This window comes from Ornithorhynchus anatinus, chromosome X1 (assembly GCF_004115215.2).
Source record: "Ornithorhynchus anatinus isolate Pmale09 chromosome X1, mOrnAna1.pri.v4, whole genome shotgun sequence".
NCBI lineage: Eukaryota > Metazoa > Chordata > Mammalia > Monotremata > Ornithorhynchidae > Ornithorhynchus > Ornithorhynchus anatinus.
In genome coordinates, this window is record NC_041749.1 from 105,418,126 (window position 1) to 105,424,125 (window position 6,000).

Below are 6,000 nucleotides of genomic sequence, written 5' to 3' on the forward strand. Positions count from 1 at the left end.
GTGATGATGTTGTCTTGTTTTGTTCTGTTTTGCTTTGCTGTCTGTCTCCTCCATTTAGACTGTGAGCCTGTCGTTGGGCAGGGATCATCTCTATCTGTTGCCGAATTGTACATTCCAAGCTCTTAGTACAGTGCTCTGCACATGGTAAGCTCTCAATAAATACTACTGAATATGAATCTGTAACCTGGCTGCCAACTCTGTTGTACGGCATTCTCTCAAGCGCTTAGTATAGACCTCTGCACATAGTAAGCGCTCAATCAATATCATCAATTGATTGATCGATTGATTGATTGATTGATTGATCTCAGGGCCCCTCTATCAGGACCAGTTCCAGGAATGACAAATTCCAGTGAAGAAACCGGTAGGTAGGTAGGTAGGTAGGTAGGTAGGTAGGTAGGTAGGTAGGTAGGAAGGACAAAGAACGGGCTTCCTGCCCTCCCTTCTCAGAGCCACTAGAGGGCAGTGCGCACTAAGGCAATTCCCCAGCAGTCAGCGCTGCCCATCTGCCTGCTGGGACCCTGGTACCCGCCAAGGACAGGGCAATTGACCAATCGATCCCCCAGATTGATCATTTAGTTATTATCCTCTTGATAATAATACTAATAACGATGGCATTTGTTAAGTGCCTACTTTGGGCCAGACACTGTACTAAGCGCTGGGGTGGATACAAGCAAATCGAGGTAGACACAGTCTCTGCCCCATTAGTCTCCCCCTCTAGAACATGTCTACCAACCCTTTATACTCTACTCTGCCAAGCACTTAGTTCTGTGTTCTGCACACAGTAAGTGCTCAATAAGTACCACTGATTGATTGATTGAATCAGTAGTATTTCTTGAGTGTGCACTGTGTACTAAACCCTTAGGCGAGTACAACAGAGTTAGTATACATGATCCCTGACCTCAAGGAACATGCAACTTAGTACAGTCCTACTTAGACTGTGAGACTCAGATGGGACCTGATTATGTTGTTATCTACCTCGGCCATTAGTACAGTGCTTGGCACATAGTAAACACTTAACCAATGCCACAGTTATTATTGTACATCGCCTTGATTCTATTTAGTTGCCATTGTTTTTACGAGATGTTCTTCCCCTTGACTCTATTTATCGCCATTGTTCTTGTCTGTCCGTCTCCCCCGATTAGACTGTAAACCCGTCAAACGGCAGGGACTGTCTCTATCTGTTGCCGACTTGTTCATCCCAAGCGCTTAGTACAGTGCTCTGCACATAGTAAGCGCTCAATAAATACTATTGAATGAATGAATTATTACAGGGTTCTGCATCCAGTTAAGTGCTTAATAAATATTATAATAATGTTGGTATTTGTTAAGCGCTTACTATGTGCCGAGCACTGTTCTAAGCGCTGGAGCACTGTTCTAAGCGCTGGATATTAGTGCTTCTACTACTATTACTACTAGCAGGGGAAACGGGTACTAAAATAAGTTGCACCTAGAAGAAAGAAAAGGGGATAAATTAATGCTTAGGCATTAAGAAAAGTAAGCTATATGCAAAAGTGCTGTGGACACCTAAAGGTTTAGGTGGGGCAGAAGTGTTGAAGTGGCAGGTTTGTAGGGGCTCAGATGCAGCTGCAACTGGAGCCTAGCAGGAGAGCTGCAATCCGGGTGGGAAATGTTGGCATCGCTGGATGTGAAGAGTCCTGCAACTGCAGAGAAAACTGAATCCCTGGTGCCGAACAGAAAGACGCTGGGAACTGTTTGAATGGGAGAGGGTGGAAGTGTGGGCCAAAGACACACAAACACCTCCCCCCCCAAAACATCCTTGTCTCCTCCACCACCACCTTTCACCCACCTCCCAGTCAATGGAAGGAAATCAATCAATCCTATTTATTGAGCACTAGGTGCTTGGGAGAGTACAATATAACAGAGTTGGTAGATGCGGACCCTGCCCACAATGAGCTTGCAGTCTAGATGGGAAGAGAGACATTAATATAAATTACAGATACTTATATAAATGCTGTAAGGTTGAGATGGGGTGAATAAAGGGTACAGATCCAAGTGCAAGTTTGACGCAGAATGGAGAGGAAGTAGGGGAAATGAGGGCTTAGTCAGAGAAGGCCTTTTGGAGGAGATGTGATAAGACTTTGAAGGTGGGGAGAGCTGTGGTCTGTTGGATATGAAAGAGGAAAGAAGAAAGCAGAGAGCCTGCATGTTCCCATCATCCAATTCTAGCCCAGCCATCCCAGCCTCCCCAGTCTGAGAATAAGGAGATATTAGTACAGGGGTCTGGAACCTAAAACCCTAGGGAACCCTAGCATAAGTCTGGTGGTTCTAGTCCCACTCCTGCCATTTACCTGTTGTGTGATCTTGGGCAAGTCCTCATCTGTAAAATGGGGATTCCATACCTGCTCTCCTTCCTATTTAGAGTGTAAGCCCCATGGGGCACAGGACAGTCCCTGATCATCAGTCTAACCTGATTATCTGGTATCTATCCTAGCACTTAGAACAGTGTTTGACACATAGGAAATACTTAACAAATATCATCATTAGAGACAAGCCATCAAGACAGATTGCTCTGACTACTAAGGGCATCACCCAGGCCTGCATTTGTTCCCCAAAACCCTTTCTCCTGAGGCCCTGCCCATTGAGGTCCCAGCCCCCTGGAGACTCCACCCATTAGCCAGGGATCAAGGGGATTCAGTCATTCAATTGTATTTATTGAGTGCTTACTGTGTCCAAAGCATTGCACTAAGCACTTGGGAGAGTACAATATAACAACAGACACATTCCTGCCCACAATGAGCTCAGGGTCTAAAGGGGGAGGCAGACTTTAATATAAATAAATAGATAGATAGATAAATAAATGAATGAATGAATGAATGAATGAATAAATTACAGATATACACAGAACTATACATATGTGCTGTGGGGATGGGAGAGTCAATGAATGAAGGAGCAAGTAAGAGCAGCGTAGAAGGGAGTGGGAGAAGAGGAGAGGAGGGCTTAGTCAGGGAAGGCTTCTTGGAGATGTGCTTTCAATAAGGCTTTGAAGTGGGGAAGAGCAATTATCTGTCTGATATGAGGAAGGAGGGCATTCCAAGCCAGGGGTAGGATGTGGGCAAGAGGTCGGCGGTGAGATAGATGAGATCCAGGTAGAGTGAGAAGGTTAGCATTAGGAACAAAGTGTGCAGGCTGGGTTGAAGTAGAAGAGTAGTGAGGTGAGATAGGAGGGGGCAAGGTTATTAAGTGCTTTATAGCCAGTGGTGAGTTTTTGTTTGATGCGGAGGTGGATGGGCAACCACTGGAGTGAGGGAAACATGGTCTGAACGTTTTTGAAGTAAAATGGAGTATGGACTGAAGTGGGGAGAGACAGGAGGCAGAGAGGTCAGCAAGAAGGCTGATATAATAATCAAGGCGGGGTAGGATAAGTGCTTGCATTAATGTGGTAGCAATTTGGATGGAGAGGAAGGGGTGGATTTTGGCAATGTCGCGAAGGTAATAATAATGTTGGTATTTGTTAAGCACTTACTATGTGCAGAGCACTGTTCTAAGCGCTGGGGGAGATACAGGGTAATCAGTTCGTCCCACCCGGGAGGCTCACAGTTAATCCCCATTTTACAGATGAGGTAACTGAGACACAGAGAAGTTAAGTGACTTGCCCACAGTCACACAGCTGACAAGTGGCAGAGCCGGGAGTCGAACTCATGACCTCTGACTCCGAAGCCCAGGCTCTTTCCACTGAGCCACACTGCTTCCCCACACTGCTTCCCCACGCTGAAGGTAGAACTGACAGGATTTAGTGGTGGCTTGAATATGTGGGTGGAATGAGAGTGAGGAGTCAAGGATAATGCCAAGGTTATGGGCTTGTGAGACGGGAAGGATGGTACTGCTGTCAACAGTGAATGAAGGGGGTGAACCTTTCTAATAGGCTGATAGGCAGGGAGACATTCTGAGAGCAGATGGGAAACAGAAACCAATTTGGCCAGGGTCAAGAGGCGGGCAGTGATGATGATGATGGCATCTGTTAAGCACTTACTATGTGCCAAGCACTGTGTTAAGCCCTGGGGTAGATATGGGTTAATCAGGTCGTTCATAGTCCCTGTCCCTCATGGGGCTCACAATCTAGGTAGGAGGGAGAACAGGTATTGAATCCCCATTTTCCATTTTTCAGATGAGGCCCAGTACTCTGCCTGATTCATGGATTAACCCCACAGCCTGCAGGTTTGAGGCTCCCACGGTGCTTTGCTTACAAAGGGAAGCTCCATCAGTTCTCTCTTTCAGCTCTCTTCTCCCATACACCCCAGCTCGCACTCTTCATTCCTCCCAAGCAAACCTCACTGTGCTTCCTATGACTCCTTGCTCTTGCTCTTCCTCCTGCCTGGGACTCCCTTGGAGAAGCAGCGTGGCTCAGTGGAAAGAACCCTGGCTTGGGAGTCAGAGGTCGAGGGTTCTAATCCCGACTCTGCCACTTGTCAGCTGTGTGACTTTGGGCAAGTCACTTCACTTCTCTGGGCCTCAGTTACCTCATCTGCAAAATGGGGATTGAGACTGCGAGTCCCACGTGGGACAGGGACTGTGTCCAACCTAATCTGCTTGTATCCACCCCAGCTCTTAGTACAGTGCCTGGCACATAGTAAAGCGCTCAACAAATGTCATAAAAAAAAGACTCCCTTGCCCTCTAAATGGAAAGCAGCAAGGCTTAATGTAAAGAGCACAGGCTGGGAGTCAGAGGACCTGGATTCTAATCCCATCTTCATCACTTGTCTGCTGTGTGACCTTGGGTAAGTCACATAACTTCTCTGTGCCTCAGTTTCCTCAACTATCAAATGAGGATTCAATATCTGTTCTCTTTCCTACTCAGAGCTCTATGTGGGACAGGGACTGTGTCCATCCTGATTAACCTGGACCTACCAACTGCTTATGACAGTGGTTGACATACTGCAAGCGCTTAACAAATGCCATCAAAAGAATGGGCTAGGACACAGCTCGGCCCATCTTCAAAGCCTTTCTGAAATAATACCACCTCCAGGAAATCTTCCTCAATTAATTTTCTCTTCCCCAGGTTATGTTCTCTTCCCCAGGTTATATTCTCCTCAGTATTGTGCTTTCACAATGATCCTTAGCACTTTTGATGTATTGATTTAGTAAACACTTGAATTCAAAATTCATTTATTCACCCATCCAGCTTTCCATTCCTTTTTTCTTCCTCGTCTTCTCTTATGCCATCTAGTCATTTCCGACCCATAGCAACACCACAAACACACGTGGCTCAGTGGAAAGAGCACGGGCTTTGGAGTCAGGGGTCATGAGTTCGAATCCCAGCTCTGCCACTTGTCAGCTGTGTGACTGTGGGCAAGTCACTTCACTTCTCTGTGCCTCAGTTCCCTCATCTGGAAAATGGGGATGAAGATTGTGAGCCCCACGTGGGACAACCTGATTCCCCTGTGTCTACCCCAGCGCTTAGAACAGTGCTCTGCACATAGTAAGCGCTTAACAAATACCAACATTATCTCTCCCAGAATGCCCCACCCTCCACCTGCAATCTTTCTGGTAGTGGATACGTAGAGTTTTCTTGGTAAAAATACAAAAGTGGTTTACCATTGTCTCCTTCCGTGCAGTAAACCTGAGTCTCCGCCCTCGACTCTCTCCCATGCCGCTGCTGCCCAGTACGGGTGAGTTTCAACTTGTAGCAGATTGCCTTCCACTCGCTAGCCACTGCCCGAGCTAATAATGGAATGGGTATGCCTCTGCTTGACTCTCCCTCCCGTAGCCGAGACTAGTAGAGTACTGGAAACTCTCCAGGTACAACTCTGAGAGGGGCTTTTTCCTCCAAAAGGTCATTTATCACCATTAAACTGTAAACTCCTTGAGGGCAGGGATTGTGTCCTTGATATGCTCCTTGTGGGCAAGAAACATTTATTTCAACTTTGTTAATATTGCACTCGCCCAAGAGTTTGGTACAATGCTCTGCACACAGTAAACGCTCACTCAACAAATATCATTCATTGCCTGGTTGATTGATTGATTCCCTGACTAAACTCTAAT

At 46.5% G+C, this 6,000-nt stretch overlaps 1 non-coding gene across 1 annotated transcript; it reads right to left on the reverse strand.

The window, feature by feature from the left end:
- Window positions 1–5,637: 5,637 nt before the first annotated feature.
- On the reverse strand, window positions 5,638–5,775 carry LOC114807018. Its single transcript, XR_003755071.1, has one exon. It is a non-coding gene; the product is annotated as a small nucleolar RNA SNORA7 (small nucleolar RNA).
- Window positions 5,776–6,000: the final 225 nt, after the last annotated feature.